This window comes from Oratosquilla oratoria, chromosome 37 (genome assembly GCF_046742065.1).
Source record: "Oratosquilla oratoria isolate Oo_2021 chromosome 37, ASM4674206v1, whole genome shotgun sequence".
Taxonomy (NCBI): Eukaryota; Metazoa; Arthropoda; class Malacostraca; order Stomatopoda; family Squillidae; genus Oratosquilla; species Oratosquilla oratoria.
In genome coordinates, this window is record NC_134813.1 from 14178310 (window position 1) to 14188309 (window position 10000).

At 39.6% G+C, this 10000-nt stretch overlaps 1 protein-coding gene across 3 annotated transcripts in view; it reads right to left on the bottom strand.

Moving 5' to 3' along the window:
• The window catches only part of Gpb5 (Glycoprotein hormone beta 5), a 241980-nt gene that overhangs the window by 106768 nt on the left and 125212 nt on the right, over window positions 1-10000 (bottom strand). For 2 of the 3 annotated variants that reach the window (XM_076175245.1, XM_076175242.1), the window contains exon 2: window positions 4353-4411. The gene's annotated coding sequence lies outside the window, so the exon portion shown is untranslated. Of the gene's footprint in view, window positions 1-4348; window positions 4412-10000 lie in introns of all 3 variants that reach the window. The other variant, XM_076175244.1, reaches the window with a different exon arrangement.

A 10000-nucleotide genomic window follows, 5' to 3' on the forward strand; every position in this document is an offset into this window, starting at 1 on the left:
AACTGAAAGGCACATAATGAGACAGAAATTATTGATCTGGACACCCTGCCAGAATCCAAGAATGTCAGGGATGCAGGCAAGAGCATTGAAGTCATGGTGCTGGGTGAAATCGTCCAGGAGATCATGAACTCTAATGAGCAAGTAGTTGTGACTTATTCTGATGACGGTTCAAAGAAGGAGGGCGCTGGCTCTTTTTCCATTCATGGTATCACTGTCATTGGAACATACCGTGCCCTACCGACCATGAGCAGTGCTTATGAGCCCAGGAATAACTTAGCTGCTCTTAGGGTGGCAGTTCTTGAAATCCTGGAGGCGGCAATTGGTGTTGCATCTAAACTCTGTTCGAGTAGATAAACTTTGGTTCACAATTTGAGAATGGATAAGCTACTGGTGAAAAGTCTGCAGTCTGAAAACATCCCAATTCGCCTGTTCTGCAATGTATACCCAACTCTGATGTTTAATCGAGTCGTCACCAAATAATGGACTGAAATAGAGAACACGCTGGATAGAGACAAAATCTATTCAAACTTCCTTGTCAATGCAACAACAATCGCAACATTTGTGACTGAACAAGCCCTCGTTTGTATGACTCGACTCATCAACCATGACTTTGATCAGAAGTCATGGAATCAGGCACATGAATTTGATACCCACATAGTACCTCGACCAAACAAGTCTGTCATCTTCAAGCACGAGCGCTTCAGTCTCCTGACACTGATCTGCGCCATCAGTCTCTACCATCTGGAAGATGTGGCATCCTTTCTGCAGAAATATGAACATGTTACCAATCAGTTAGCTTGTATTGTGAGGTGCTTCTTGGACTTGGACTTCCTGAAGGTGATGTACTGTGCAGGTGCCCTTCTTGGACTTCATCTAGTCGAGCCATACCTGTCTTTGACGATGTCAGCTGAAACAACCTACAGCAAGATCATTCCAGCATTTCAGCAGCTGTACCAGGAACTGGAGGAGGTAGATGTGGCCACCTTGCTGCAAGTTCAGGAACCAGCCTTCAAGTTTGTGTCCCAAGAAAGATTCCAGCATACAAAATATGATTAGGACGTCTGTGATGCCAAACTCAAGTAGTAACCTCATTCCAACCCCAGGTCATTAAGCTCCTGAAGATGATCTTTCCCAAGTTGGCAACGGGCTTTCAGAGACAGAAGGGCAAAATCTTTACCTTTGGAGACTATGATGAGTCTGCTCTAAATGCTATTACTCAGATGGACCCAGAGAAGTTGGAGAAAACACAATTCACAACCTGAATGCAGAGCGCATTGTTGGATTTGTTAACTTCGAGCCGTCTAGAAGAAGTGCCAAGAAGCTTGGCAGTGCATCAGCAGCAAAGGTCAAAGCCAAGTCGACGGATCTTATTGACAGAAGGCAATCAGGGTCATTCAGGGCCTATGGCAGTGTGGTCAGGGAAGGAGGAAATCTACCAGAAATCATGCTGACATGGAACACAAGGCAAGATAAGCTGATGAAACAAGCCCTACAGGACAAAGAGATTGACAATGTGGCAGCAGATCGAAAAAAAAAAAAATGGACAAGCTGAAAAAAATGGGAGGACCATTCATCTCAGCTGCTGCAGTAGATGAGTATGTGAAAGACACTGACAATAACCAGTACACAAAGGTAGAACGCTTGTACCTGGAGGTTTGTTATGCTCGAGACACGTCACTTTCTCTGCCAAAATCAAGCGACTTATTTAGCCTCATGAAATACCACAAGAAGCTTCCAATCAAAACCTATGCAGTGAAACTTAAACTGTACGTAAAGAACATTACCTCCAACGCAGAGGTGACAATGGAAGACTTTAATGAGGCCATGGTCATAATCCTAGGTAACTATCTGTTGACAGTGTTGGTAAACAATAACACACCCTGAACACTCAAATTGAACACTATGAGCATACATTCTGGTCTTGGTGTGCTTGATATACATTATCATTTGTCTCTAGTAAATCTAATGTCAATAATATTGAGTTTCTTTACTGTATTCTAGGTCTTTATCAATATTGAGAAACAATTTTGAGTTTTTTGGGAAGAACAAACTTCAAGGCTGGATTAAACGGCTTATGATTGGTAGGTTCTTGTTTTATTCTGACTATTTTCATATTCTAAAGAGGGGTATATAAAAAAGTTTATACAAACACCACCCCCTGGTCAGAGTCGCTCGTCCGCTCCCTGCCTAAACGTTGACAGAGAACCCACATCCCAGAATGGACTGGGTCTTTACCTGTCCAGGCACGATCTAAGAGGGACATAATAGTAGGCCTCTTTCTTTTCTCGCTTTTCTTAAGGCTACCTGTAGCCATTTTTTTTTTTTTGAGGATGAAGGCTATCACATTAGCAATAACTTGAAGTGACATTTTTTCACAGTCCTCGAATGTATAAAGAGAACGACAGAAAATCAACGAAAACGTTTGTGTAAAAATGAATAATGTAAGGCTTGTCATCCCATCGAGCAGCAGAAGCAGGTACGACAGCCATTCGCCGCCCTAGGGTGTGTCTGGAAAGGTTGGAGCACTTTTTGCGGAGGAAACTCCAACGGCCCCCACACGTCCGCCCCCCAAAAAGCGTCAACCTACAGACGGAGACTTCCGGATGGTGCGGGACCTCCTTTGACAAAAGGGGATACGATTACACGTCGGAAGAACAGGGCGACGCAAACATACAAGTGTGACAAAGGACTGAATGTACACGTGTACTTTTCATCAGACTTACAGCATATGGACTCAAGGAAAGCCACGGTGGTACCAAGAGACCACGACAGGCCTCTGCATAGAAGCAGTACCAGTCTAAGAACATTGCCAGATTCTACAGGAAAATAGTGTTAGTTCCCACAATAGTGTTAGTTCCCACAAATTTTCATTTTTGTTGCCTATCCAGATATACGATAGAATAAACGTGGAAATGTACAGACATATTTATATACATATACAAAGCTATACTTTATATATATGGAAATGTATGCACACACACACACACACACACACACACACACACACACACACACACACACACACACACACACACACACACACACACACACACACACACACACACACACACACACGTGTATATATGTATATATATATATATATATATATATATATATATATCTATATACATAAAAAAATATTTTTCTCTAAACCTTCCAACCTCTAAATATTTTTCTCTAAACCTTCCAACCTCCTACTCCGGAAATGAGTCATCACCGGAAATACTAACTGCGGGGGACACATCTGACTCAGACTCAGAGAATCTTTACGAAATATTACCGCGAGAATCTTTAGGAAATAACGCTAAGAGAATCTTTACGAAATATTGCCAAGAGAATCTATATACATAAAAACGGAATTACGGAATTCTGACAAAAGAATCTTTACGAAATATCAATGAGAAAATATTTACGAAATATTGCCAAGAGAATCTTTACCGAATGTTAACAAGAGAATCTTTACGAAATATTACCAAGAGAATCTGTACGAAATATTGCTAAGAGAATCTTTACGAAATATTGCCAAGAGAATCTATCAATATACATAAAAAAATATTTCTCTCTAAAACCTTCCAACCTCCTACTCCGGAAATGAGTCATCACCGGAAACACTAATTCCCGGGGACACATCTGACTCAGACTCAGAGAATCTTTACAAAATATTACCAAGAGAATCTTTACGAAATAACGCTAAGAGAATCTTTACGAAATATTGCCAAGAGAATCTATATACATAAAAACGGAATTACGGAATTCTGACAAAAGAATCTTTACGAAATATTAATGAGAAAATATTTACGAAATATTGCCAAGAGAATCTTTACCAAATGTTAACAAGAGAATCTTTACGAAATATTACCAAGAGAATCTTTACGAAATATTGCTAAGAGAATCTTTACGAAATATTGCCAAGCGAAGCAAGAAAAAGAGAATCTTCACAGAATTCTGACAAAAGAATCTTTACGAAGTATTAATGAGAAAATATTTACGAAATATTGTCAAGAGAATCTTTACCAAATGTTAACAAGAGAATCTTTACCAAATGTTAACAAGAGAATCTTTACGAAATATTACCAAGAGAATCTTTACGAATTATTGCTAAGAGAATCTTTACGAAATATTGCCAAGCGAAGCGAAGCGAGCTACGCCGTAGGCCAAGCACACCTGGCGAAGCCAGGTCCGGGTGCTTGTATATATATATATATATATATATACACCCACATTATATATGTATATATATATATATAAATATATACATACATACATACATATATACATACACATTCAGATACATTTATAAATAGGATATAAAATATAGCTAGACCAACATTGTGTCCAGGGTACTTACGAACCTTGTCGCCTTTAGAAGGGAGTAGAGTGCGAGGTCAACAGTCGTGGGTTCTCACAGATCCTGCAAAGAAAAAAAACCCGTATAATTATATATATATATATATGCAGATATACATGTGTGTGTGTGTGTGTGTGTGTGTGTGTGTGTGTGTGTGTGTGTGTGTGTGTGTGTGTGTATGTGTAAGTAGTCTTCGACTTACGACCTATGCGACTTACAACTGATCGACTTTACGACCGTCTGGTCGGCAGGCATCACTCTCGTTTACCAGACGTTAGAAAAGTATAGTGTACGACAGTTTCTGCGCCTCAGAGGCAGCATACAGCGGTCTCGCTACTCAGCCTTTGTGAGTAGCGAGTACCGGTACAGTGCGACTTACTCCATTCCCGTGTCTTTTAAATTCTCTTCAAAATACCCAAAGATGTCTACCAAGAGGAAAACATCGTTGTCTAATCCTCAGCCTGCCAACAAGGAAGGAAAGGCCATTGATTTGGACACAAAAATGATAGTGATTAAACAGCGCGAAGGAGGAAAGAAAGTTAATGTGATCGCACGTGATATGAAGTTACCACACTCTGATGTGTCAACAAATTTGAAAGACAAATAAAGAATTCGTGAAGCTGTGAAAGGATCTGCATCCATGAGATCAACAGTGATAACGAAACAACGTACATGGCCCAACCATGAAATTGAGAAATTATTGCACATTTGGATGAAAGATCAAATTAAAAAAAAAGGGACACCATTAAGCCTTTTTACTGCACTGACAAAGATTAAAAGTATATTCCAGACTTTGAAGGAACGTGCCGAAGAAGACTACTGTCAATATTTTTTGGCATATATCGGCTGGTTCAAGAGATTTGAGAAAAAATTCCAACTGCATAATGCTTGAGAAGCAGCGAGTGTAGATGAGGAAGGAGCTTGCAAGTTTATCGACAGTCTGGATGAACTGATTATGGATGAGAGTTATCATGCAGAGCAGATATTCAATGTGGATGAGTTGTTAGACCAAGAATCTGAAGAACTTACAAATGAAGAGATGATTGAACTGGAAGAAGAAAGAGGGGTGGAAGAAGAAAGGAGAGAAGTGGAGAAAGAAGAAGAAGAGGAGGAGGCAGGAAAGATGTTCACCAGTTAGGGATTATCAGAAGGCTTCTCTGTACTGAACAACACCTGCACATTTTGAAGTAATGGATCCCAACATTGAACGATTTGCAAGGATTGAACGGATGGCACAAGATACGTTTCGTCCACATCATGAACTTTATAAAGAGAAAAAGAAACAAACAGTTCGGACGAAGCTCACAATGTTTATGAAATGACCAAATCATCCCCCCACCACGCGCGCTGCCCTAACTGATGATGACATCGACGACCCAGTGACGCAAGCAACCAATAAAGTTGTATTTTGGTATGTTTATTTTCTTTTCATCTTTCACACCTGTATTTTACATTTTTGTATGTTTTGTACTTCAGTATTCAGTGTTTGACTTAAACCCTTAAAGGTATAAAAAATGAAAAAAGAAACGATGTCTAAGGAAAGAAAATTGAATAATGAACAGAGAAAACGTTGAAAAATATGACTTTATGTCGATTACAGTATCATTACACAGCATAATATACGGTAATTCAACATAGTCCGACTTACGACCAGATTGATTTACGACCAGTTAGTCGTAACCAAACGCAGTCGTAAGTCGACGACTACCTGTATATATATATATATATATATATATATATATATATATATGTATATATATATATATATATATATATGTGTGTGTGTGTGTGTGTGTGTGTGTGTGTGTGTGTGTGTGTGTGTGTGTGTGTGTGTTTGTGTCTGTCTGTATATATGTATGTGTGTGTGTGTGTCCGTATGTATTTATGTATTTTTGTGTGTATGTGTGTAATTCACCATAGTCTTGGATCACGTACTATACTCATGATCGACAGCTACTACCCTACCACATGAGAGCTCAGAGCTCATGTATGACCGTCTATGGATAATGCTGTGACCTGACACACACACTCACCCCCAACTCCCCGCACACAATAGTTGGAGTAACGGCTCGCAGCAGTACTGAAATCATTTCAGACCTGGACGGAATTCGAACTCGGACCGCTCAGTAAGCAGTTGCGAACGCTACCACTCCGCCGTGGAGCCATGTATGTGTGTGTCTGTGTTTGTGCGTGTACTTAACCAGTTATATCTTACGGGAAAGGGAGCTACGCTCGTGGTGCCCCGTCTCTGTATGTCGCCATATCTAATTTACTCTTAAATTCATGTATGGTGTGTGTGTGTGTGTGTGTGTGTGTGTGTGTGTGTGTGTGTGTGTGTGTGTGTGTGTGTGTGTGTGTGTGTGTGTGTGTGTGTGTTTATATATGCGCGCGTTTGTGTGTGTGGGCTCGCTTTCGTGTGTGTATGTATATTTATATATGCATGTATGTGTATAGCGTCTGCATTTGAGTAGGTGTGTGTATGTGAGTCTATGTGCGCGTGTTTGTATTTTTATCTGAGACGAAGAATCCATTGGAAACCCATTAGCGAAAGGGTCCTGGCAAATATGTGCTGTCCGTTGTAACAGGACCACTTAAAAGCACCTATCACTTTTATCATTATTATTATATATTTTTTATTTATTTTATTTTATCTTATTCATTTATTTACTTATCTATATATTTATCTATTTATCTATTCTATCTTATTTATTTATTTATTTATTGCTAAGAAAAAGAGAAGAGAACAGTGAGACAGCAAGAGGGTAGGAAAAAGAGAGGAAATTAGAAAATTCAAAAGAAATGAGGGGCAAAGAGAGATGAACAAAAGAGACACACACACACGCACACACACACACACACACACACACACACACACACACACACACACACACACACACACACACACACACACACACACACACACACACACACACATATATATACATATATCAATCAATCAATCAATCAATCAATCAATTAAATCAGCCATCCTGAGTCCCTTGCTGAACAAAGGCTTCCTTCAGAGCAATCCGTGATTCACACGACCGCGCCAACCTCTGCTACGTCATTCCTGCAAACTTCTCAATCTCGTCTCTCCACCTTCTGTCTGGTCTCCCTTTTCCACGCTTCTCATCTCGCGGTGTCCACTCAGTAACACGCTTGCTCCATCACTCATCAGTCGTTCGCACGAACTTACCTGGCCTATTCCACTTCCTCTCTTTTACCGCCTCCACAATATCTTTCACTCTAGTCTGCTCTGTCACCCAATTTACCCTCTTTTGATCTCTCAGCGTTATTCCCATCATTGATCTCTCCATTCTCCTTTGTGCAGTTCTTAGCTTTGTTTCCATCGCTTTCGTCAGTTTCCAAGTCTCACACCTGTAGATTATTGCAGGCAGAATGCATTGGTAAACTTTACGTTTCAAACATAAAGGTAGAGAGCCTCTCAGAATTTTATTATATTTACCAAACACTTTCCAACCATTATCATGATCTTTAGTTATTTTCACCATCTCGCGTAATCATATTCTTCAACTTCTTCAAGACTCTCACCATCGATTATAATCTCTTTACTTTCAATTTTTGTGTTGAACATTACTTTTGTTTTACTCTTATACATTTTTAAACCTACTTTGAGACTTTTCTTGTTCAGAACACTCAGCACATCTTGCAAGTCTTCTGCTCTTTCTGAAATAAGAATAATGCCATCCGCAAAACTTAGGTGGTTCAAATATTCGCCATTAATCTTTAAACTTTTCTCTTCCCAACTCAATCCCTCTGAAGATCTCTTCCAGACAAGCTGTAAATAATTTTGGTGAAATGGTATCGCCTAGGCGTACTCCTTTCTCGATCTTAATCTTCTCTGTATCTTTATGTAGTCGGATTATACGGTATCTTCAGCATAAATCTTTTCTAAAACCATCACGATTGGTTCGCTTGTACCTTACTTGCGTAACGAGCTTAGTATTGCTATTTGTTATACCGAGTCAAAGGCCTTCTCGTAATCTAAAAAAACTAAACAGATATATATGTATTGTATTCTGTAATTTTCTCGATTAGTTGGTTCATTGCCTGCAAATAGTCTAGAGTCGAATATCTGCCCCTAAAGCCTGCCTATTCTTTCGGCTGGTTTCCATCTAAAACTTGACTTCGTCTATTTGTAAAGATCTTGGAGAATACTTCGTATACATTTGATAGCAAGCTAATCGGTCGATAGTTACTAAGGTCCTTCTGGTCTCCTTTTTTTATGAAGCAAAATCAATACAGCATTAAACCACGATTCAGGAACGCTTTCTTGACGTAAGCACTGGGTGTACAACTGAGCTAAATTAATATGAATTTCTTTCCCTGCGTCTTTCATATATAGGTTATATATATATATATATATATATATTTATATATATATATATATATTTCTGTGTGTTTGTGTGTGTGTGTGTGTGTGTGTGTGTGTGTGTGTGTGTGTGTGTGTGTGTGTGTGTGTGTGAAAATTTTTAGAAGCTATGCCAAGGGATTCGAACCCTGACCTGTGCGTGCATAATCACAAAGCCAAGACACTAGCGACTGAGCTACGTGAGACGGTTCAAAAGGAATGTACAAGTCCACGACCACACTTCACGTAGCTGCATGAGACGTAGTCTCATTTTCATCCAATCCCCATATTAGGCGAGCCCTCCGACAAGTTGTGTATGTTCAAGACAGATTGAACATCAAAGCCAAGACACTAGTGACTTGATGTTCAATCTGTCTTAAACGTACATAACTTGTCGGATGGCTCACGTAATATGGGGATTGGATGAAAATGAGACTACGTCTTCTGCAGCTACGTGAGGTGTGGTCGTGTATTTGTAAAGTAATTTTGAACCATCGCACGTGGCTCAGGCGCTAGCATCTTGGCTTCGTGCTTATGCACGCTCAGGTCAGGGTTCGTATCCATTGGCAGAGTTTTTAAAAAATTTCAATCTGTCTTAAACATACACAACATATGTATATATATATATATATATATATATATATATATATATTATATATATTGTATATAATATATATATATATATAAAAGTATATACATATATACATGTATACACACACACACACACACACACACACACACACACACACACACACACACACACACACACACACACACACACACACACACACACACACAGAGGGAAGGGCTAGATTAAGTCGTCTCTGATAAGCGAAGAGGGCAGATGGTTATAATCACCAAAGCTAAGAAGACCCAGCCAGAGGAAAAAAAAAAAAAAAAAAAAAAAATAAAACCACTTCGTCAGAAGAAGACAGCACAGGAAGAGGTAGAGGATGAGGATGAGGATGAGGATGAGGATGATGATGATGATGATGATGATGATGATGATGATGATGATGATGATGATGATGATGATGATGATGATGATGATGATGATGATGATGATGATGATGATGATGATGATGATGATGATGATGATGATGATGATGATGATGATGATGATGATGATGATGATGATGATGATGAGGAGGAGGAGGAGGAGGAGGAGTTGTTGTTGTTGTTGGCCCCGACCAGGGACTTCACCTTGGTGCAGAGTCTCAAGTGGGAGGTGCAGGCGAGGTGAAGGCGAACCCGACCCGTCGGCCCTGCCGCTTGATTCA